Source organism: Ischnura elegans, chromosome 1 (genome assembly GCF_921293095.1).
Source record: "Ischnura elegans chromosome 1, ioIscEleg1.1, whole genome shotgun sequence".
In the NCBI taxonomy this organism is placed as follows: Eukaryota; Metazoa; Arthropoda; class Insecta; order Odonata; family Coenagrionidae; genus Ischnura; species Ischnura elegans.
The window spans coordinates 169,423,392-169,449,953 of NC_060246.1; the positions used below are offsets into that span (position 1 = coordinate 169,423,392).

Sequence of the window (26,562 nt, forward strand, 5' to 3'; positions counted from 1 at the left end):
GAATGCAATTTTTAATTCATAAGCAGCTCATAATATGCACATATGTTTAAATTCATCATCAATATCATTGCAATTAACACAAGAACTTTTCCCTGCACATTCTATATTTCCGTCCAACAAGTTATTCTGAGTTATTCGCTCTTGTCAATTCATTTTTCACTTGGAATTACTCTACCACTCATCAGATGTCGCCAGGGTCTAACCATGGTTGAGTGTGAACGCGCGTTGGTTCTGACGTCATCTTACGCTGGTTAAGAAAGATGGTAATGTGAACGGGGCACAAGGAGTGTCGACTGTGTGTTAAATTCGTGGCCCGGCCGACCTAGTGCTCATACGCAGCAATAGATGGCGTTAGTTGTCACCGGGAAATTCAAATCAGCCTCACTGCCTATTCCATTTATTCCAGTAGTTTTAAAAGGGATATTTTTTTCCAAGGAGTCTTGGTTTATTACAACTCAAATTACCACCAACATATCAAATATGTAAAAGTGATAATTTTAATTGCAATAGACCAAACCTCCCTAGAAAAAAACATTCCCTGAAATTAAAAGACTAATTATACAACTGGACTTCATAATATACTTACTTATTGTTTGAAGCATCGTGAAACTGGAACATCTCACCCTAATAGGAATTTATTCACTGAGAAGTACTGATCATTATGTAGAATCAAATATTTACCAAAATAATCTCTGAGTACTGCGAAGCTTAGAGATTATTAGTGAAATTGCTGCAATAAATCACAGGTTGCACGCTTTGGTATACTGGGAGATAGAAAATAAATAAAAAAATTGCACTTCCTAATAAAGATTTAATTAACGAAATAATGAGCAGTAAACACAACAAAATCAATACAATTGCAGTCAAACACAGCAGATGTCAACATGAATCCATGATGATTAAAAATACATCACACATTCCAATAAAATACATTTTACTGTTCATTGCTTAGAGGAATAAAAGCCACTAATGTTCTCCATAGTGATGATCCTTGATATTTACTCCAACAAAGAAACCCTGAAAGAAATTACCAACATTAATGTATCTGCATTAAAAAAAGGCAAGTGCGCCACCATCCTTATTAAAAAATGATAATAATAACAACATTTAATGTCCTACAGGTTAACATGAATAACATAGGGCATAATCATAGAAAAAATACATACAAAAGAAGAAATAAGCAGTAAAATGCAGATTACAAAAAAGTTATCATGCAAAATCTCAGCGACGCTGTAGTAGCATTTATGAATATGCAGATATTTTAATTTATTTTTAAAGATATTTTGGCAGGCTAAATGTTTAATTGAATTAGGAATCATATTGTAGGTCATTGAGGCTGAATTGAGGACCTTTCTTGCTTATGTTCAGTGGCTGATTAGCCAGATGAAAATTTTCTTTACCACATTTCACATGGCTATGTATAGCAGAATTAGGCATCAGCATATGTTGATTACTACAGACAAACGTAAAACAAATCATGACAATATCATAAGTACATGGCAGAGTGAGTGTCCTTATTGAAACCCTTAACAATGATTTAACAGCCACCTTTCCATTAGAAATTGCTTCATCTCTAACTACACTAACATTTCCCCAGAAGAAAATTTTGTAGGCTAAATAGGAATGAATTTGTGCATAGTTGATAAGACTCAGTCTGCGTGGAGGTAGTTGGGGCAGGTAAGTTTCCTAATCAAGTGGATACCAGTAGGAATTTCATTGTTCTTGTAATATGTAGTCACCAATGAAGATTCACATTAAAGTATTATCTAAGATATTTGGTACTGTCACAGTGTAAAAAATATTCCTGCATGACAATTCCAATATGCCTGTAAATATACGTACAGGGCCCAAAACTCTGTCAATATTATTATAAAAAATTAAACTGGGCACATACAGTGTACTTCACATTGCGTCTCTGATCCATCATGCAGCAACAAATAATTAAAAATATATTGAAACAAAAAATGCAGGTGAGAGACATTTTGAACAAGCCAATGGTCTCAAGAAGGTGATACACATTGAATTATTATGGCCTCCAGAGATTGAAATACTGCATAATCACTACATACTAAAATGCACTCCAGATGCAGCAGAGTGTTCATTTAAATCCTCTGTGGTATAGGGCCACAAGAGATATAAAATCTAAATGCAAGCAAAAATAAAATAATAATTACACGACCTTTAGTTAAACAGCAACACACTTCCACCATCCTTGTGAGGAGAATTCTAACTTGAGGTCATCGAACAGCTAGCTGCAAAAAATGTGAAAGGCAACTGTAATTTGATGATAATGGTCAAAATGAAAGCATTGGATGCATATGTAATAGCAATTTGCTGATTATTCTGTTATGAAATGCAACCATTTCATAGAATACCATGGACATAATTTGCTTAGAAAAAATACTGGCAAAGCTATATGATTAATTATGAATTTTATGCACAATATATGTGGATGAGTAGATACAAAGTTACTTGTGATATGCAAGAGCTTTCACCTTCTTTACCATGTGATGTAGAAGCAACCATATTCACACCAGAGGAAATTTTAACAATGGATTTATAAGAGGCAACAGAAAAAACAGAGATGGCACGGCATTAAAATTTGATTGAGGGTTTCATTTGTAAATCACTCTCTGAAATAATGTATCCCACAAATAATGAAGTTATTATTTAGCTTAGCAACATCTTGTAAGAACAAATTAGGGTTGCCACATAATTCTCACCACTTCTTCTGCTGTCACGTAGAAAGCCATGCACAAAAGAAAACGGTATACTGAATACCAAATCCAAGGAATGCGCAAGTCGTTCCATATGAATGCCACCACAAAATTAGTTTCTGGCCCGCACAAACTTGGGTATGCTATAACTTGGTCGTTGACATATCTTTATTATTTAAAGAGAGAGGGCCAAAAATTTATTTTTAAAGAGCTATCAGCATTTATGGTATAACATGGTTTCTGAAGATTTCCAAATCAATGCAATACAAATAAGATTAGCATGCAGAATATCGGCATAAAAACAATAGTCCTGGCAATTCGCTGTAAACGAAATTGCCAACAAATTAGCATAATACATACAAACCAGCACAATGGAAATGATATCCTTAACGTCGGTGTTAATTCACCGTCATGATCACTTACACAGAATGCAGTTGTACTGAGACCGTCACCTAATGTAGCTCTTAAGTTTTTTATACCGACAATTTTATCTCTATTTTCAAGGCTTTATACATTATCATTTCATTGGTAAATAAACTCAAACTGACAAGTCAATTAACTATAACACAGCGACAATTAATCACATACCGCAGTTAGGTAATCAACTACATCCAACAGCAAAAGAAAACACACATCTACGTACAATCGCGCAAGTTAAAACATTTCAGACAATATTTTTATCCAGAAATTGAGCACTACATACATCAAAAACTTACACGAAATAAATGACCGCGTAGACGGTGTTTACAGCCACTTTCATAGCCTGTATAGCCGTCTGAGTAGTATGTGCAGTCAAACCGCACAAACAACATAGCCATTTCCTTCAAGGTAGACATCCTCGGATTATTATGTTGAGTATGCCTTAAAGAAATAATGGCAACATTAACAACAAAAACCCCATAAAATGACAGATCAAATGAACGTTTGACAAAATCAACAAAACCTTACCTGGTGAGTGGTCACGGAAATCGGAATATTTCACTGCATTTTCATTGACAGCCACTGACAACACATTTGCTACGTAATATAAAGCGTTATCTCACTTTAAATTTAGCTTGAAGCACATTTTCAACACTTTTTGCTTTAAAAAAAGCAATGAGGCACGACAGATTTCAAACCGCAAGCAACGGATAACTTGGTATTAGTGATGGGTCGATCATGAACGATTCGATCAAAAAGATTGAATCACTAGGTGAATCAAATGACTCATGATTCATTTCGTTAAACAAGTCGATCATCAATCACTCCGACTTCCGGTTTCATATCAATCATCTCGGTTTCCGGTTTGATTCAAAATTTGGAACGACCGATGCTTAATCTCTTTTCGTCAGGGCAGAAATAGTTGTGATAAAATTAAATACTATGTTATGAAGAACTGAATACTTGTGTAATCTTTTTCTTAAATGTTTTCCAGCAGTTATCAGTATTAATAACACCAATACACGTAAAAGGAAAATTTTAAGATGACTCCTGTAGGAGAACGTTAAGAAGTAGAAGTTAAAGCTGGTTATATTTTATTGTGCCGTTCATAAAATTATCCTGCAGATCAGATTCATGCATAGTGTGTGGTGTATTTTGTGATATATTTTGATCAACTATAGTTAGAAATTATTTTATTAGTGTTAAGAAACTGTGGCAGTTTCGCCTTCCCAAATATTTTCATGACACTGCTTCCTTCATTTTTGCAATCTAATTTACTCATCTAGGAATTCACAATTAAAATAGTATATGAAATGATAATATGGATAGCAATCAGCGTTACCAATGCTCTTCGCAGATGAGGCAGTATTTATTCGATTATTCAAAGTGATTTATTACATCCATTGATTTAGTCTTTTCGATCTTGATTCCTTTTGAGTCTTTTCGATCATGATTCCTTTTGAGTCTTTTCAATCATGACTCCTTTGAGTCTTTTCGATCATAGTGATTGAATCTTGATTTGAGTCTTTTCGATCATAGTGATTGAATCAATTGATTGAATCACTTATGTGACTCGAGTCAAAATGATTGAATCACTAAAATGATCGACTTTGCCCATCACTACTTGGTATCAAAGATCATATATTTCAGAAAGGAATCATGGAATCGATGCGCATTCCCGTCGTTACTTGTTTACCGCACCTATAAAAACGATATAGCAACTTTAATTCTTTATTTTATGCAATATTATTCACCAGTACGTCTTAAAATAAAACAATAAAGAGATATTACTGTATTTCGCAATTCCAAATTCAATAATCAAATTTAAGTACAGCTTACCGCACCTATAGAGGGTATCCAGTCCGAGGGAACCAGTTTGCCCTATCCTCATGGACACCTATGACACTGCACTCTGGTGCTTCGTTTCTCCGCTGCTTGGTGGCAGCCCTGTCATCGGGCGTCTCCGCATTTGCTCGCCGCAATAATGGCCCCTTTCTCTCCCTCCCTATCGCTATCTCTCACCGCCCGCGCCGTCATAACTCACGTCGCCGCCACCAACGCCCTCTCGCGGCCGGTGAACAAACCACGCCCTCTCAATTGTCCTGGGTTCAAGGCCAGGCAGTTGTAAGGGCGTAGCGTGCAGCTCGAACCTGGGGTTGAGGGTTCGACGCCAGCTTGCGGGCGCAAATCCCTGCTGCTGTCGCAAAATCTCACCTTTGTGGGCCCAGATTTGAAGAGAAGGCACTCAGGTGGTGAAAAGGAAACATTGGCGCCGTGAGCAATTATATGTACGGTTGAAGCGGAAACGCCAAATTCGAGTTATAAAGGGCACAAAATTGCGACAAACGTTAACACATTCAATGCGGATGATATTTTCACCGAAACCTCCAGTGACGGATGGGTGATTTTCCTTCATAACGGTGGTCTTGGAAGTAATACAACAGAATTTGCAATTTTTTTTTGTTTCTATTTCAAGCAATTTGTAAAAAACCCTTATGACATACATGTATGCCACCCGTCACCAGTAATTGACAATTCACGCAACCCGCATTACACACATGCAATTTTCCTTGTATGAAGAAGTGAACTTTTCTTATTTCCGTTTATAATACTTCTTCTACCGTTGATTTCTTAGGTTAATGACGAAAATATATTGGAATTAGTCTTTACGTGTATTTTTTTGTTTCATCGGTCGTAGATTTAATTTTTTCAAGTCACAGAAGTAGAACAAAATGAACGGCAAGAAAAATATAAATTTATGGGATAAACATTTTTTTAAATCTATGTTACCTCAGAGTTATTGCAAAATTGAAACATTTCAATAAAAATTCTAACAGATGTTTATGATATATTTGAAAGCAAGGCCTTAGACAGAGCCCTGGTTGACCTTCACATTCTGGGCAAATCGTAGTCACTGTCCTACGGATGCCTTCACGGTTAGCGGAGAAATGAAGAGCCTGCATCATTCCTAAAAACCTATCACGGCACATTTTCTCCCGAATATCGCTACTCGCACTAATTCTGACCTCCAATCGTTAGAAATCGTGTTAACCCTAATTGCGCCCATGTGTGGAAGTTTCCAGTTCTCCCTGTCCAACGGCTTCCAATCCATTATGCCCTTAGTGAAGGCCCTTGGTGAAGGATTTTGGTGGAAAATGCTTTCTGCATTTTTCTCCGTCTATGGGAGGATTATTTCAAAGAAAATATCATTTGCAAGTTGAAATAATCTCTGCGAGTGCCGCTGGTAGGGAGGGACTCCAACCTTGAGCCTTAATAATTATCCAGCAAAATAGTACAATTTGTGTAATGGAGTATTGCATATGTGATTAATATCTTAGTTTTTAGGAAAATTAAGACTGTATCTGTACCTAACACTAGAATGTATTAATGACCTACAAAATGAAAACACCATAATGAACAGAGGACAAGTAATTGATGTGGAGCAATGAGTGAGAAAATATGCCGTAAAATTAGGAAAAAACCCAAATTATCTAAAAAAACGTAATTTGCAATAATTATTTTAAAATTATTAATAAATTATAAAATACGACCTTATGGACCGCATGGAAACATTTTGGAATTAAATAGTAAGTTTTTAGACGGGAATACACGTTATTAACAAAAACTAAGTCTGATAATAACTTTTGTGGTTGCACACAAGATATGAATAAATTAAAAAATAAGATAAAAATACTATTTCAAGGGAATAAATAATGGTTAAATGCCGTAATGCTTAAAATACCTCTGAGTCTATTATTTTCCGCAATTTCGTTTACAAAGCTAAGGAAACAAATAAACGAGTAAAAAAATATAGACCAATACTGTAGATAATGTAATGCAGTGTTGCATAAGCCATTAATATGTTATTTTTTTATGAAAAGGAAGAAAATCTGCAACTAACCCAACACGTATAAATAACTCAGAAAATGAAATAAAATCGAAATGAATAGAGGATTGGTAATTAACCTAGGGAAACGAATGAGAAAATATGCCGTAAAAGTAGGAAAAAGACCCAAAAAAAATCACACAGGATAAACGTAATTTGCATTAATAAAAAATGTTCCTTGAAAAAGAAATTAAAATATAACATCATTAACTGAAGCACCGCACTAAGATCATTTTTTTATTATGTATTGAGTATGAAACGGGGATAAATATCTTTAATAAAAAAGTTAGTCTAATCATAATTTTTGTGATAGCACATAAAATATGAATAAATTAAAAATGAAGGTAAAAAAACAAATAAATAAAAATAATCCATATGTAAGACATGATTATGATATTTACGATAAGAATGATGAAAAAGAGACGAAGGAAATGAAAAGAAAAATCTCAACCTGCGAAATTGTTCCAAAAACAGCAGTAAAGTAAACAAAAAAACACTAAAAATGAAGGAACATGTAGAAATAGAAACGGACACTTCCGCAATGGTGTAAGGTCACTCCCGAACTGCGGGAGGGTGAAAAAGTAACGCTAGGCGCGCTCGGAGCACCCTAGTGACCAGCGGAAAAACGAACTCCCGAAGACATACATTTATGTCATCCGCCTGAGTGGAAAAGCCCTCATGACATATATATATATATATATATATGTCATCCGCACTGAATGTGTTAATTTAAATAAAATATGAGGGGATGGGGAGGAAGAGGAGCCTCGTGAAAATCGTAAGGAAAAAGTGGAACAGCCGGCGACATCTTGAGTAATCTGATTGGGATAATCGTCGATGGACCAGTGGATGCGAAGGAAAGAGAACCTCGAAAAAAAATGTGTATGAAGAACATAGAATAAGGGATGTGAAGGAGATTAGATACTTATGAGCGAAAAATGTTTGAAAAATGAGCGGGACCAGAATGTTTGTTTTCATTTGTAAATTTACACTGTTGTATAAACATTATTTCTTGTTTGTACATAGTTAAATGAATAAATAAATTAATCTATTAATCTAAAAAAAATATAAGAGAACTGATTGTGAGTGGATATTTCAGGATTGTGATAAGATAATCTGGTGCAGGCTCATATTTGCTGAAGGGCGACAAGTCAGCACTGATATCACGCTCTCAATTCATCCCAAAAGCATACGTTCCATTCCATCAGCTATGCATTTAGTAGGCGTACTGCTGAAAATTACGTTCATTGTTGGTTATTGGCTGACAGTGTGAAATGAAACAATGCGTAAGAATGGATTGTTAGAGGTTAGATGCCCGTGGGCTCTTGTGTAACTGTCACAAGGAATAAAATGTCTCCCCGAGAGTGCATGTGCGAGGATCCGCGTGAGAAATGGCCTGACGTTCCCTGATTCAGTGATAGTCACTTGTTCATGTGAAATGGTAATACAGGCGAATACCACTATCGTGAAATGAGAACTTCTCATATCATTTCGAAATATTTCTCAATCGATTCTTCAGAAAATTAGAAGTTTTTGCGACGAAGTGAAGTCCATTTTGTGTTCTTCTCAAGATCAATTACAACCTTGCCAACTGAATGACTGAATTACATGAATCCTTGCTGTATGATATCCACTGCATGACATGAACCGACGATGGGAACTCATGTTGTACCCAACTTTTTTTAGAATATCATAATACAGGCATGCAGGGGCGGATCCAGGATTTCTTTCTGGGGGGAGGGCACAAGCAAGGCCGTATCTAGGATTTTGTTCTAGGGTACACGCGGATACCTCGTAATACAAAACGAACACAATGATAATGAGACCGTTTTAAAATCTTGTATATTTTTTAAAGGTTTTGGGGGGGGGGGCACGTGCCCCTGTGACCCAAGTTGGGTAAGGACGGGTGGGAAGAGGTAAAGATTGTTAAGTAAGGAAACATAAATGTGTTGAAATGGTATTCATTTAAGTAAAATATTGAGTTTAAGTGAGCATATTTATCATGAGAGCATGCGTACTTCTGCTGCAACCGAGGTGGACCAACATGGCAGACCCCGCATCCACTTGACAACGTAGCCAAAGCCCTCGCCACATACCGCTGCGGCGGAAACCATCATCGTGAAATGAAAATTTCGCACACAATCAAAGTGTAATGTCTCCATTCTTCGGGTGCTACCTTGTCGATTGTTGGTTGAAGACAGCATCTTCGACCTGAGGGCGCTGGCAGCAGTGTAAGCGAAAATGTTGCTTCAAACCGTCGCGGTAGCGCCGGAAGAATGAAGACATTGCAATCACGACACCGCGGAAGCCTACGTAGTCACAATTCAAAGTTTAGCTTATTTCAGTCCTCATTGCATTTGAAACACGTGCCACAAAATTCAGTATAATTGATAAGCTCTTCTCTACATAAATTAAATTCGTGTCATGTAATTGATAAAAACTTGATATGGTAACTCATGTCATCCTTGTTATACAAAACAACATTTCAAAATATTAGCCGCCAATCGCGAGCCAGTAGGGTCAGGCGCAGGCAGGGACACGAGTGCAAAATATTTCTATTGTGGGTTGTGTGGACGTCATATGGGCTGGAGTGATTTTTAGAGCATTCCATCCAATGTCTAGTGCTCCTCAATACCAGATATAAGAAATAAGAACGGAAGTAGCGTGGAGGCCGTAAGCGTAAGTAAAATAATTTGCGCGGTCGTCAGTCACTAAGAACGGTTCCTCAGCGGTATTAGTATAATGTAAGCTGTGAAAAGCAAGTGCTATTTATTAGTATTGATGAATATACGATTGGTGATAAATCACTTAAATTTTATACGAAAAGAGGAAGATACGTAAATGAAGTGATTTTTTAGAAAAATATCGATTTTCATTATAAACATTTGATGCACGCGGGTGCATTCGTATGCTTGATTTTATTGCTGTGTATTTGTGAATATTTATTCTATCAGTGTCCACTAAAAACTCGAAGTTTTCGACCCTCTAAAATTTAAAATGACGCTGTGGCGCAGCGAGGGGGGTTTTGGGGAATAACCCCCCCCCCCCCCCCAGAGCTCAGAGAAATATTTAAGTTTAATATTCTGGTTAATATGGGTAGGGTAATGAGTAGATATCAACTGAAAATAAGCACGAAGAAAACCAAGATCTTAGTATGCAGCAGAAGAGAAGAAGTCAAGACCAACATTAAAATAGGGAGGCAAAAACTGATAGAAGTGGATGAATTCTGTTATTTGGGAAGCAAGATAACTAGTGACGGGAGAAGCAAAAAAGAAGTTATCAGCAGAATCGCCCAGGCGAAGAGAGCATTCCACCAAAAGAGAGACCTGCTTACAGCGGGAAACTTAAATATGGATGTAAAGAAACAATTTATAAGAACCTACATCTGGAGTATGTTCCCATACGGAAGTGAGGCATGGACAATGACCGCAGCGGAGAAAGCAAGGATAGAGGCCTTTGAAATGTGGTGCTACAGAAGAATGATGAAAATCAAATGGATCGACCGAGTTAGTAACGAGGAAGTCCTAAGAAGGGTAGGAGAGAAGAGAAGCCTCATGAAAACCTTAATAAGAAGACGGAACAACCTTATAGGCCACATCTTGAGACATGATGGCCTGATGAAGACAATCGTCGAAGGACAGGTGGAAGGCAAGAATGGAAAAGGAAGACCTCGAACAAAATATATGGAACAAGTAAAGAGAGATGTGAAAGAGAAGAAATACGTAGGAGTGAAAAGATTAGCTGATAGGAGAACTGAGTGGAGAGCTGCGTCAAACCAATCCTAGGATTGTTGACCAGTGATGATGATGATGGTGAATCCATTTTATTTTATTGGATTAGTATTAATTATAGAATAGAGTTATTATTATTCAAATATCCCTCAGAAAGCCGTAAGACTCGCCATTTTGAACCATTAATCTTAAAATTTTTCTGGCGCAGGGCCCCCGCAACTCCCGCTTACCCTGGCGGGTATGCAATACCCCCAGTATCCCTAAGTACTAGTTGAGCTTAAATTTAGCTTTAATTCTTAACTGCGCCCCTGTTATGACGATGTAGAAATGAGAGTCGTGCATTCGCACTCACCATTTCTTTGGCTCTCGACAATTAACTTCCTTTTCACTTTCTTTCTTCACATTGATGTTGCGCCTAAGTCCTTGCAATGTTGATAAGATCACCTACTCATATATCACCAACTGATACCACCCTCATTTTTGGCTATCAAGTAAAAATTAGGAATCAGTAAGCAAATAGCACCCCCCTATCAGATTTCGAGCCAATGGGATAGATTTTACATGAATCCCGCATTTTGTGTGGATTTGGTTAAATTGTGTGATGTTTAAGATAATTTCAATTACTTGCTATTCCTGAAATAAATTACATCTTTGTAGAATATTTGATGAAAGCGTGCTAAAAGGTAACGAATGTTATTTCCAGCATTTTTTAATATTACAATGCTGTCAAGAACGAACCGCGGCGTTAAAGATGACCGGCAGCTTAAATGTCATCGAGGTTGCTGCCAGATGTGAAGTGCCAGTCCAGACAAAGAGAGAATTCCGGCTCAACTCCGAAAGAGAAATGGAGTGATCGGAAGAGGTGCGACCGCCAACAAGTCAAATGATGTTGGGGCGCACAAGTCGTCGTTGCCGGGAGGGGGCGTGCCTTGAGGACCTAGAGGGCAGCAGCAGCGCCGCGCCAATCATTTCAGTTTCCGCTCGTCGTTATTTATGGCTTCGAGTGTCATACGGCGGGTGCGCGAGTTATGAACTCGTCCCCCCCCCCCTCCTCGACGACGAGGAAGAATATTTCACAGCGCACTCGTGCTGTGAAGAAAGGGGAGCAGGTCTTGAAGAATAGAGAGAGAGAGTTAAAGTGCTGAATGAGAATTGTAACTGGGCTCGGCTAACATTGCTTTAAAAAAATTGTAATCGGTGACGAATGCCAGTCACAGTTAAAAAAAAGTGCAACCAATTGAGCTCCACAGACCCTTCGCCGAAATCCAACCAATCGCATTGGCGCTGTCGGAGCCCGCTAATACTTTCCTGATGACCGCCCCAGCACGAGGCGGTGGCCAGCGCCCCTGGCGGATGATCCGAGGTAACGATGGCGTCTCCTTACACGAGACCGCTTAATACGTTTTTGATGAAAGGCCCGCTTCACTCCAGCGGCTTCGTCTGAGGCCCCTGGGGGCCCTTTAAATGCCCGCCTCCCAGCAGTGGGTTCGCTTTTTTCATTTCATCCTTGGAAAGGGTTCGTAGGGCTTATCGCGCATCCAGGAGGATGAGAACGGCAGTGAGAGAAGGCGAACGTTTATCCGAAGGTGCGCGCATTCGCTAATGTGTGTTTTGAGATTTGAGTCCACGTCGGTCGCGACCGAAAGGCACGACGGGACGGCAGTGGAACGAAATAAATGAGAGAATCAGTGCTCGTGGGATGGGATCGCGTCAAACCGGAAAGAAGGTCTTAAAAGACGAGTGCGGGCCTTTATGATTCGCACTTTGCGATGGATGGGAAAAAAAGCAGCGTTCGTCGCGAGGTGGGGCGAAGCCAATTAAGTGCCCCTTAAAATGTGAGTGGGCCTCTTTTTATGGCCTGCCCTGGAACGCACACAAATGCATTCCACAAAATCCTCCCATTTCACTTCGCGTGGATACGTGCTAGATTATCCAACTTAAAGAGTACATACAGCAATAGTATTTCAATATTAAGATATAATAGTACATGTATTGCACATATAATAGCCCTCCAATTACTATCCATCCCATTCAAAAAATCCTAAAAAAAACGCGCCATCTTGTTTTCCTTCGAACGCATTTGAATTTAATCAGGTGATGATGCCGTGGTAAAATTTTTATGTAGTAAGAAACACAATATTCCTTTGACTTGGTGATTCTTCCTAGTGCATTTAGAAAATTTTTAACTCACATCTGTTTGTTTTTGCTATTAAAAATGGCGTGCCCGGTTTTCACGTGAATTTTTACCTCAAGTGTGCATTATGTTTCGTTTGCGAAATAAGTATCTCGAGAAATTTACTTACTAGAGTAAAATAGTGATTCTTTTTACATAATTGAAAACAAATATATTGGAAATAATTTGGCGTGTGCGGAAATGAGAGTGATTTTTCGATCGCGCGTCAAGGCTGAGCTACAGGATCCTGGGTCTCGACAACTGATGTCGATTTTGCGAAAGTTCTTTTTTAAGTTAGTGCTTCACGTTGGCTCGAAAAATTGGAGTGAATGGATGTTACTAGAGCGCTATCACTCTCGACAATAAATCAGAAGTGGTCCATCGCTGCTGCAAGGCGTGCGATAATGAGACCAATGGGGAAGTTGCATGAAATTTCTTTCATCGAAATAATATATGATTCTTATAGCAATTTTCACCAGGAATCCATTTTCACCAATCAAACTTCTCGTAAGCCATAGATTTTATCATGAAATTCATTTAAAACAGTGAAATGCTTCTGCGAACGCGAAGTTAGCTCTGATTGTTGGTGACGTCATTTCTCCCTACGGCGTTTTCGATTTGCATGCACGGCCGCAGAAGCTACAATGAAGCAGTCGTTGAGTAAGTGAATATCTCGGTATGTTTTTAATCTGTGTTTTCTCTCAGACATTTTATGACGTTATTTAGTCACAAGTATATTTTATCCATTTTCTGTATCGTAGAACAAGAATATATCGAATGCATGCGAAACGGAAGACGGTTTCGTGAAAAAGCTGTTGCAATAATCTCCCAGAGGTGAATTCCATAATGATGGCATTATATTTTAAAAGTAACCCAGACCTTTTTGCTGCAGAATTTAGAGAAGTGAAGGCTTCGCGGTAAGTTTTTCTAGTTTATTATGGCATTACTGGACCAGCTTCTACGAATACAGTAGTAGCTTCTCGACCTCCGTTGAAAATTTCTGCACGAAATGTTGATGCATCTAGTTAGTCCAAATATAGTTTATATGGTACAAGTTATGATTTTTTGCTTTCTGTATGATGTCAGCTTTTTAATTCAGTATGTTGTGAAATGCTTTCTGTGCACAGATTTAAGGTAATTTTTCTGTGCACATTATGCACATCATACTATGTACAGTTTTAAGGTGTGTTCTGTATGCATACTGTCTGAAGTGTGTACAGGTTTTGACAGGTTATGCAGTTTTGGAGCAGCTTTTATAGTGGCTGCTTAACGATAGGCATAAGCATAAGATAATATAGCTATGAAACTTCTATTAGATGCCTACAAAATAATTATAAGCTATTTAGCAAACGTATAACAAAATTCAATCATTTATGTTAAATAGTATTAGGTGCGAAACTAATCTCTCGCTGTTTTTAAATGAAAAATACATTTTTATTTTAAAAAAGGTTATAAATGAATCATTCAAGGTATTTTCCGTCGCTTCCTAAACATTTCCCCATCATTGAGGCAGAGCCCGAATATCGTTATGGTAGAAGTGATTGTCTTTTAAAGCTATCCTCTAATCCTGCTTTTTCGCACCAAACGGTTGTCAATGCAGGAATGAAGGACAAGCAACTTGTATTCCCTGACCTTTCTTATTACTCTCTCCACATGGGTCCTAAAGCTTTCTATTTGCTTAGTTAGCTTAACTTCATCTTGAGAGCTCTTTACATTCTTGGAAACTCTTGGTGGTCTAGTTAACTCTCAAATTTTACCACTGAATGAGTGAACAGTTAGTTTGAACGCGCGATCTACTTTTACCCCACAGCCTTTTAGAATTTGCTCAACAAACCCAGTCTATGCGAATGACACTATCTATTGCCCGGCCACCATTACCCCTCGAAATGAAATTTTCTAAAGAAGAATCATATGATTTATTTTTTTTGAAGTTTAGATAGAAATATTTGAGCTATAAACAATTAATTGATTTTATAGTAATGTTAAAAATGATTCCTTTTGGAATAATTGCGTTTGAAAAAACATTATTTCTACTTTTCTTCACTATCAGCAGTATAATGCACTGATTAGTACTGTAAAAAAACGGAATTAGAGTTTCCTTCGATATTCACTTTTTTTACTTTATACCTATTGCAGCGTAATAAACTAAGCGCAATATGTTATACTGATCGCAGTAAAAAGAACTCGTCCATACAATAGAAAATGTCACTCACTGCAGTGAGTACTGATCTATTTTTTTATGCTCCAATTCAGGTTAAACTTTGCCAAATTGGGTTACCTGGCTTATAAATTTCTAAACAATCAACAGTTGACTCTACATGCGAATTGCGAGCAGGAAAAGGGAATTTGCATATTAAGCATCATCTTATTTTTGTCAACCCAAAAAACTAGATTTTTCAAAAGACTAGCCACCGGAATAATGGAAGCAGAGAAATATCGTGCCGCTGTCGAGGGTGAGACATTGAGATCTTCTAGGCTAAAATATTTAAGGATTTGTTGAGTCTAATTTTCCTGAACATACCAATAACAGGTAACCCATAGCATAGTCTTTCCTGATAGCATATCGACAATAAAATAATTTCACAATCTACTCTTAAATACAATGCTGCCTTTTTTCCAAGAAAAACACAATATACTTGACCCTTTGGCTACATATCTCCCTGTCTGATTCCATGTCAGTCACTTATCATATTCATAGGAGAAGTAGCAGCATTGGCGGAAACAGGTTTCTTTTCTGAACACCAACAATTTTTGATTCTGGTTTCAATTGGCATGACTTTTCCTGACCTCGACTTTCCACCACTTCCTCAGGTTGTATTTCCTCCTATGGCTCTAAGTCAGTTGATTTGAGGAGGTAGTGATTATGCATCAGTGAGTTTCTTACAAATTATACACTGCTAGGTAGCAAATATGGTTTCGAGGGAGTTCAGTTGGAATACTATGCATGTGAATCAATTGATTTCGGAGAGAGGGAGGGTAGCCTACTGTATGTACCCTTTAAGTATTCTTATCATGATTAATCATTGACGAATTCAAAACATACAATAATTATAAGACATCGGGTACTACGAGGGCCGTCAACCTACGATAACTCAGCAAAAACAGCATGCAAGCGACAGGCGGGTACTGCGCGAACAGGGCAACTGCACGTCCTCCGCACCACACGCTCAAGTCATTTCTCAGCATAATTCTGTCGTAATTACTTAAGGTAAAGTGATCTTCACGAACAAATCCCGTAGTTTTCGTCGACAGATCGTTCTTCCTCTTCATCGCCTTAACCCACTTCTTTCTTCTCGCTTTATTATTCGACATAAGGACGAATATTTTATTAGAATTTCGAGATGTATTTGAACGCATAGGCACCACGCAATATTTATTATTCGATATTATAAACAGCACTTCACGTAGGTAAACATACCGTCTTCCTGGCGTACGTATACCGCAACAATCTCCTAACTCCACGCCTCGGACGTTAGCAACTTTGTTTGGGGAGAAATGACGTCACTCCTCTTGGACACACTACTTTCGTTCGCACCCCCCACTCCTCCACTTTGACCTTTAATATCTTGAAAACTAACGCTTGTATTGAAATTTCCCTCGGTAGATATTCTTTCCTAGAGGTTTACTACATTTTGGCATAGTTTTCAAAAAATGTGAAAATTCCCCATTCTGTCGTAATTACTTAAGGTAAAGTGATCTTCACGTACAAATCCCGTCGTTTTCGTCGACAGATCGATCTTCCTCTTCATCGCCTTAACCCACTTCTTTCTTCTCGCTTTATTATTCGACATAAGGACGAATATTTTATTAGAATTTCGAGATGCATTTGAACGCATAGGCACCACGCAATATTTTTTATTCGATATTATAATCAGCACTTCACACAAGTAAACATACCGTCTTCCTGGCGTACGTATACCGCAACAATCTCGAAGCTCCACGCCTCGGACGTTAGCAACTCTGTTTGGGGAGAAATGACGTCACTCCTCTTGGACACACTACTTTCGTTCGCACCCCCCACTCCTCCACTTTGACCTTTAATATCTTGAAAACTAACGCTAGTATTGAAATTTCCCCCGGTAGATATTCTTTCCCAGAGGTTTACTACATTTTGACAGAGTTTTAAAAAAAGTGAAAATTCCCCATTGCTAGGGCGGCGCGGCGGTGGCTGTCTTTGCACTGTTGAAATAAGAAATGAGTAAATTAAATGGCACGCCTGAAATAAAGGAGCATGATGATGATATGGAGTGTTTGATGAAGTAAGTAAGCAAGTGGATGAATTAATAGAGTGGTGGTGTCCCAGGTAATACATATTTCAGGTATATTAGTGGCTGGCCCTCTAATCCCGAATGAGGGCCTCGACCCCAGAAGACCCCGAAGGCCTCACCGCCGACATTGTTGGCGCACCCCTCTCACGGCCGCATTGTTGTCTGCGCAATGCCTCCTTCTCAGTCCACCCTCATTGTCCCATTGTCAACAATGCACGTGACGGAAGAGAAAGCATTCGAGGAAGGGTTTGCAGGTGCAAGTGGCGCCCTCCGCAAAGGATTGTGGGCATGCAGGAGAATGGAATCGATGTATATCTAGTAATAACAATGATGGTGGTCGGCGATACTGTGGCCTCAAAGGGCCCTCGTGAATGCGGGGCCCTTTTGTATCGCTCCTCGGGGTCCCACTCAATATGGAAGGTAGGAATGTGCCTCTTTGAGTCTATTTATCCAACCATACTCGTACCCGATCAGAAGATAGGTTTTTTCTTCTTTAACAAATATTATTATGATTCAACGTGCTTCTGGTGACTGTGAGTTCCTTGTAACAATAGTTCACGTCGACCCGTTTCCCAAACCAGATAATGCTTTGATCATCAAATTGGCGCATCGAAGTTGACTGCTATTGGCAGTGTAGCCTCGCTCTTGTGGACAGCGACTGAGAAGTGATCACATAGAGGATTGAGTAGTCCTAATAGCGTAGTTGAAACTGTTTACCTTTAGATGGAATAGAAATCTGTCGCCATGGATGCATCGCAAGTGAAACTTGATAATTTAACTACGCAGGCAAATAATTTAATAAAAATCGCTTTTTACGAATTTCTTTCTTACAAGGATTACAATTTTGATGGAAATAATTTGGAAAGTTTCCAGAATTTGTTTACGGTTACCATGTTGATACGTGCATTTTCGAAGCAGTGTAACTATTTTGGAAATACGAGGGCCATTTTTTTTTCAACCTCCGATAGGCTATAAATAAAAGACAATTTCATCTAAAACAATAACTTTATTACCAAAAGATTGGTACACTTATGGTTATTTTTCGACATAATCGCCGAAGAGATTGAGACATTTGTCATATCTGTGGACAAGCTTTTCAATACCCTCTTCAAAGAAAGTTGCCGCCAATGAGTTCATGTAGTCCTTGACGTTGGTTTTAAGGTCCTCATTGGTTTGAAAGCGCTTCCCACCAAGCCACGTCTTCAGTTCAGGAAAAAGATGAAAGTCACTGGGTGCTAAGTCAGGACTGTATGGCGGATGATCGAAAGTGTCCCATCCAAATTGTTCGAGAACCCGTTGAGTTGCTCCAGCAGTGTGTGGACGGGCATTGTCATGGATCAGAACAACTCCAGCGGTCAGCTTTCCTCTTCGTTTGTTCTGAATGGCTCTACGCAAACGTCGTAAAGTTTCACAATAAACAGCTGCAGTGATTGTGGTTCCGGGCTCCATAAACTCCACAAGCAACACACCTTGTTGGTCCCAAAACACAGTAGCCATAGTCTTTCTGTTGTTGAAGGTTTGTTTGAATTTCTTTGGCTTGTTTGGTGAATTTGAATGCATCCATTGTTGTGATTGTCGTTTTGTTGAAACATTCCTTGAAACATTCAGGCGTCAGTCGGCATTTCTGCAGCACTATGGCCTTCAGCCTGTAAAAAACGAATCACACTTCGCATTTCACACTTGGCGGGAGCATCAATAATGGCGGACATGTTTACGTGGCTGTAGCAAAATGCCGACTGACGCCTGAATGTTTCAAGGAATGTTTCAACAAAACGACAATCACAACAATGGATGCATTCAAATTCACCAAACAAGCCAAAGAAATTCAAACAAACCTTCAACAACAGAAAGACTATGGCTACTGTGTTTTGGGACCAACAAGGTGTGTTGCTTGTGGAGTTTATGGAGCCCGGAACCACAATCACTGCAGCTGTTTATTGTGAAACTTTACGACGTTTGCGTAGAGCCATTCAGAACAAACGAAGAGGAAAGCTGACCGCTGGAGTTGTTCTGATCCATGACAATGCCCGTCCACACACTGCTGGAGCAACTCAACGGGTTCTCGAACAATTTGGATGGGACACTTTCGATCATCCGCCATACAGTCCTGACTTAGCACCCAGTGACTTTCATCTTTTTCCTGAACTGAAGACGTGGCTTGGTGGGAAGCGCTTTCAAACCAATGAGGACCTTAAAACCAACGTCAAGGACTACATGAACTCATTGGCGGCAACTTTCTTTGAAGAGGGTATTGAAAAGCTTGTCCACAGATATGACAAATGTCTCAATCTCTTCGGCGATTATGTCGAAAAATAACCATAAGTGTACCAATCTTTTGGTAATAAAGTTATTGTTGTAGATGAAATTGTCTTTTATTTATAGCCTATCGGAGGTTGAAAAAAACGGCCCTCGTAAAATGAGTATTAGATATACTTGAAACGCCGAAAGTTTACTCCAGTGCAATCACATCGACTGCTGAAATTTGTTATCTCTTGATGCTGTAGGAAAAGTATCAGCGGCTTGACGATATTTATCGTTGTATTATATGTAAAAATCCGCCGTGCGTTACACCGAAAGATATCTCCGGTGTCAGACATTGCCAAACGGAACAATGGAAGGAACCCTCGTATCGACCGAATGAATTATGCAAAATCAGACACAGCACGGAGTGGCTGCTGGTCCATACATGGATGGGACGCTCTTTGCAGCCAACACCGGAGACTCTCTCTCCGACGGAAGAGGAGACTTCAACGGCTGTGGACGAGCGCCTCTCTCGCGACGGCAGCGCCCAATCCGCTCTCTCGTGGCCGCTTGCCGCACCAAGTGTGCCCGCGTCGCGACGCCCTCGCCCGAGTCTGCTTCGCGGGCAAGGAGGAGTTTGTTTCTATCACCTCGCTTCGCGGAGCCTCTGCGCGCGAAAGCGTTCACTTGTTCCCGAATGCACGCGGAGTCTGTTCGAGTGTAGAAGCTGTTACCACAAGTATCGAATGTGTAGCCAAAGCACGGGGCAACCATCGACTTACAATTAGTGAGTGCTTCAAGGTTGGGCGAAAGTCCGAATTGTATACCTACCGTAATTATTTACTTAGTTTATGCACAAATTACTCAACCAATAGTTAATGTTCACATTAAAACGGATAATTGGGCAGTAATGCAAATTTACGATATGCGATATTTATTAAATATTTCTTACGTCTTCACCGACGTCGGCAAATGTGTTCTTTGCAATAGAACCAATCCTCAAAATTCCACCGTTGGCTTATCAACCAATTTCCTGAAAGTGTACTGAAAAATTTTTCCGTCTCTTTATTCGTGGTGAATAGATGCTTTTGCATTTTGAACAGTTTCCAGGCAACGGTTAATGAAAAACTGTTGAAGAATTCGAACGGTTGCAAAAACAGCAGGAACGCGGAATTATGGGAAAATGACGTCACAAGTTATACCTTTGTAGTATCTGGTGCATTGTTTACTACGGCATTGGTTGGTGCTGAACTGCAGAAAACGCAACTGCTACGCAAGGTATGGCTTCTGCAGCTCAATAAGGGGTGCTTTGAACCGATGAGTAATAATGCATGATAAAAACTCGCCTGAAATGGTATTTGTAATAGGGAGAAGAAGAGGCGAGTAGCATGGTTCCGAAATTTACGTCCCGATTTTAAATGTGTCAATGTTGTGGCATTCACTAAATAAATGTGTGTAAATATGCCTGCATTAAATTGTAATAAAAAATCATAAAATTCCGATACTGAGAATGTAACTACTGGAATATAAAACTGAAGGAGTATAAAATGCACATCAAATGACTATGGGACGTGTAGAAATGCATCGTTACTCTGACTTAGGGATTGATAGTTGATTACAGCATAGCTCTTGAATTCTTATATTTTAATTCAATAACTTTACATAAATATGCATTAAAATCTTTGTGCTAGTGCCTATTCCGATTGGAAGATGACATGGAAAACTTTATGCGCCACAAAACAATGGACGGACGTATTCGTCTTAGAAGGGGAGTGTCCGAATCTCAGAATTCAGTCAAACTTTGTAGTGTTATGGCCCTTCGAGAGCTGTCCTCGAATAACCTCACATATGGGGTTATATAACCAGCAGTTTAAACGGAAAACGTTGATAAACATTTAAAGGTCGAATGTATTCTCGTACCTATAAAGGCCTGGCTACACGTACAATTTAATATCTAAAGTAATGAATGATTTTTTGTGAACTGGAACGGAACATGTACGAATGCATGAACCAAATTAGAGCAGGTTCTATTTTACGTTCATATGTTTGCTGAACTTGGATGGTTACACGGTGCATTTACGTGTTCATTCACGCGTTCATACAATTTTACATTAACTAGTACGTCTTAATGTCTTACGTAACTAAAGAGCCTTAAAAGCCAATTTCACAACAGGAGCCTTAGTTCAGTGGTTACGGCGATTGAATCAGTACTGTTGATGTCCTGGGTTCAAATCTAGGAAGCGGCTACATTTTCACAAATTCTTTCTGATTATTATTTTAAAGAAGCTTGCTATTCATTGATATTCTATGATTTTCACTGAAAATTTTATTTTTATGCGCGTAAATATTTTCCATGTAGGCAACTACATGACCTCATGTAGACAGATACACCACTATATGTAGGCAGGCATGTGACTACATCTAGGCTTATACCTAGACCAGGTTATATAAGCTAGCACTCATGCAGGTATACAATGTCGGCTTTATTTACTAAATTTGTTAAATTTTCACTACGGTAAAAAAATTATGGTTTCAATTTATCGTAACGACTCGTGCTTCTTAATTGCCCGAATATTTTCTTTGTTGCTCTATATAAGTTTTAAATTAATATGGGTTTCAAACAAATGAAATAAACGATCTCATAAAGAATGTTACGTTAATTATCGATTTATGATTTCAGCACTTACAATATGACGCTGCTCAATCCAAGCAGCTCAATTGCTGAAATATTTCGTATGTTTTCAGCGTTGCTGTGCAGGCATTGCTCCTAATTAAGAGCTCGGGGTACACTGGTGCATTAACTATGCAGTTATTTCCCTCCCGCTCCACTTACCCTACGGCTGCATCGCTGTAGCTCTCTCGAGCTGTTCTGTAAGTAGGCGATTTTGGAATTGGAAATTACTATACCAATATAAGACTGCATTGAAATATTAACCTTTATTACTTCTCTTTGGATAACACTAATCACTTGCAGCAGCACGTATAAGGCACAAAACATTAGCATGTTCACCGACGGTGAACGAACTTATGTCTTCGTTATTGCTCTTGTACCTTCGTTAACGTCGAATATATCGCCTCTTCTTAAAAAATCGTTAAGGGTAAAAATATCCAATGCAGGTAGATTATTGGAATGACCTTTAGCATAGAACAATCTTCATGTTAATATCTCGCGTGAACTACGTGAAAATCCAGTGTGTTAAAGCGTTCGTCGACAGTACCTGGGTTGTATGCAGTGGCTCTAGCTTCAAGGCTGCCGAAATATGTCTTGCGCCGTCATCCACCTTCTGCCCTATGAAAAGCCGTTTGGAGGCGCTGAAGACTTTCCACAGATATTCGTATTTTATGCGTGATGTAGCGACTAAATGCGCTATTTTTTTAAGTTTTCTAAACTCCCCTAACTCGCCCCCTATTGCTTCAACCGACGTTGTGTATTCCATTTTTATTGAACAAACTGCTCGTTTTTACCGGTATGAATGCAGAAACGAAAAATAGTTTTTGGGTTTTCCACTGTCCGTTCCACCTTTTATTGCACATTGTGAAACATCATTCCCGGTGCACGTGGAACGAAACTTATTTTTTTAATTTATACATTCCCGTGGATTCAAATGAAGTCATCCTTCACAATTCCTCTTAACACTCACGTGCATCATTTTGATTTATTAGCGACAAATATACCACATCAGATAATAAACGTTGGCACTGTCGAAGGAATAAGTGACCATAGGGTAGTAACTGCAAAGTTTTCTCTAAATACCGCTGTAAACTTTAAAAAAGAGCGTAAAGTTTTCATTTTTAAAAGAGCTAATTTTGATGGGTTTAAGAGTCATATGAAAAATGCTTTCCCCGAGTTTCAAGAATCAGTATTAAAGTTAAATGTAGAGAATACTTGGAAAGCTTTTCTTTCGCTCGTAACTTCGGGAATAAATAGCTACATCCCTAGTAAAATAGTAAAAGAAGGCAGCGAACCGAGATGGTACGACGCGGAAGTGAGAAAATCATTGAGGCGACAGAGAGCGTGTCATGCTAAAATGAAAAAAGTCAGCACGGATTTATCCGCTAATGAACGCGAGCTAATAATTAAAAAATATAGGATGACTAAAGCCGCCACGAAGGAAGCGTTCAGGAATGCGTTCACGAATTTTAAAAGAAAAACACTAGTAGAGCAGTTACAGGATAACCCAAAAGCATTTTGGTCATATGTTAGGGAAGTTCAAGGTAAACGATCTACCGTATGTTCGCTGAGAAACGACAATGGAGATGTGTTGACAAGCAGTTACGATAAAGCCAATTTATTAAATTCCTACTTTAAGAGCGTGTTCACGGAGCCTTCCGAAAACTCACCCGAGACCGATGACAATCCCTGTATTCATAAGATGCCAGCTATTGACATTAGTACGCTCGGAATAGAAAATATATTGAAATCGCTTAGTCCAAATAAATCACCTGGTCCAGACGAAATCCCTTCTCGCGTATATAAAGAACTAGCCTCAGAACTTGCCCCCTACTTGCAGTTAATATTCAGTAAATCCATCAAGCAACACGAAGTACCTAATGACTGGAAAATCGCTAATGTAACGCCTATATTTAAAAGTGGAGACAAGGAACAGCCATCTAATTACAGGCCGATATCTTTAACGTCCATCTCTTGCAAAGTCCTTGAACACATCGTAGTCAGCTCGGTAATGAAACACCTAGACGCGCAAAACTTATTAATGGGAAATCAACATGGATTCAGGAAAAGCAGATCGTGCGAAACTCAGTTAGCGCTTTTCGCCCACGATATTTTAGTCTCCGGGGAAGACAACATTCCAGTAGACGCGATTTTTCTTGATTTCAAAAAGGCATTTGATAAAGTACCCCACGGAAAGTTAATATTAAAACTGAAATCTTATGGTCTAGACGAAGATGTCATTTCCTGGATTAGAGAATTTTTGAGCAACCGCGTCCAAAGAGTAGTATTAGACGGTGCAGTCTCCAATGAGGTTAGAGTGACTTCTGGCGTTCCTCAGGGTAGTGTCATTGGCCCACTCCTATTCCTTCTTTATATAAACGACATTGGCGAAGTAGTGCAGAGTAAGTTACGATTATTTGCAGACGACGCTGTAGTTTACAGAGAAATCCGTTCCAGCAAAGATATAGATGAACTAATGAATGACCTTGCTGCTATCCAAGCTTGGTGCGATGCTTGGCAGTTAGAATTAAATTTGGAAAAATGCGTCGTAATGAATTTCTGGAAGAAGAATAACTCCCTACAGCGTAACTATGTCATTCGGGGCGCGCAGTTAAAGGCAGTTGAATCTGTGAAATATCTAGGGGTTAGACTCAATAATGATCTATCGTGGAATAAACATATTCGAGAAATAACCGGTCAAGCTAATCGTAAAATGGGTTTTGTTAAAAGAATATTAGGAAAGTGCGACGACAAAGTGAGAGAAATTAGCTACTTTTCCCTCGTTAGACCACATTTGGAATACGCTGCCAGTGTTTGGGACCCTCATGAAAAAGGCTTAATAACAGAGTTAGAACGCGTGCAAAGAAGAGCTGCCAGGTATGTGAAAGGTCGTTACGATAGTCTTGTTAGTGTAACTGACCTCTTACATAAACTCGGATGGGAATCTCTGTCGGACCGTAGATTGAAAAATAGACTAAACCTTTTAGATAAATTCAAGAGCAGTGTCTTTTCTGACGAAGTTAACCATATCTTGCGGACGCCAACGTACTACGGAAGATCAGATCATATAAATAAAATAAGAGAGATAGATTGCAGAACAGACAGATTCCGAATGTCATTTTTTCCACGATCAATAAGAGATTATAACGGCAGCAATAGAACGCGTAAATAGATTGCATGACTTGTAGTGTAGCCTACTAACCTATGTAAAACTTACTGCATGTTTCTGAATTTCTATTCTATATTCTATTTCTAACAGCATATAGTAGTATAGTTTGTTATTATACGGGACGTTTCTTGGACGGTGTGGTGTGCATGTGGGAGTCCAAATGCATGCTGCATGCTGGTGATTGATCACCCCCTGCCACACACCCTAGAGGTGGCTCGCGGGGTAATTTGTAGATGTAGATGTATCATTTCGCGCGTTCCAAGGAAGTCTTTTTAGCACCACTGGTCGTTCGCGTAATAAATTCCCCAACACCGAACTCTTTGCGCTTTTCTTTCGACTGTTCAACGGCCGTAGATCGTTCAATCTCCTAAATGCGTTTGCTATTGCTAACGGAAAGAGCGGTCCGAATTTCATTTGAATGGGGAAATCAGCTAAAGTTAGGGCTGTTAACCCTGGTTTATAGTCGTGACGATATTGTCTAATACATTCGTAATTCTGCATGTAGCGCTATTCCCCTCCATTGCAAATATTTGAATCATAGGATCGGTCCGCGCAACGGACACTTTCGAAACAGATCGCGCTGACAATGAGTGGACAGTTTGTGGTTGGAAGCGAAAGCCCAGCCCCTCTGGTGCTTGCTTGTGTGTATTGTGTCGCAGCATGAGTCGTGGCCTGAAATGCGATGCTTGCGATTGTGGAGGCGGCGTGGCGGGAAATGACATCACGCGATCCCGAGGAGAATTTGCTGCTTTTCATTCGCTTTCGCGAAGAAATCTCGCCGAGAAATTATGAAATTTAGCAATTAAAAATCACGCTGTTGCACGCACCAATCCGAAATTATTTACCGTTGAATAGTTTTCTGTGCTGTATGGAACAATTTGACCTCGCTTATTTGTAGATTTCATCGTCAAAGCTGTTGTGAACAGCGACTTTAGCATGCTTGACCACACCAGAGGCAAAACTTTAGCGAATCGATTCAAAATTCAACTTATCATGGGAATAATTCTGATAATGCCATTTTTTATTACTCACTTTTTTGATTCAACCATTTATAAACGAATGCTATTTTAAAATGCAGTATTCCTGATGGAATAACTTTCAATTAATCGATAGGCTTTAGATCATCATGTCCTAATTAATATTAATATTACGTTGTGATAACCAGTAATACTATGAGTGTATTTAATTACAGTTTTAATGTATGCATATCTTTGAGGAGAGGGAAGCAGAAGTAGAGCAAGGCCATAACTAGCGAATGGATCGCCCCTGTCACGGTGACCACTTCA

At 39.1% G+C, this 26,562-nt stretch overlaps 1 long non-coding RNA gene across 1 annotated transcript; it reads right to left on the minus strand.

Annotated features, from left to right (window-relative positions):
* Positions 1-791: 791 nt before the first annotated feature.
* LOC124154064 lies at positions 792-3,890 on the minus strand. Its single transcript, XR_006863819.1, has 4 exons — positions 3,666-3,890; positions 3,434-3,578; positions 2,180-2,252; positions 792-1,017 (listed from the first exon to the last, which is right to left on the minus strand). It is a non-coding gene; the product is annotated as an uncharacterized LOC124154064 (long non-coding RNA).
* Positions 3,891-26,562: the final 22,672 nt, after the last annotated feature.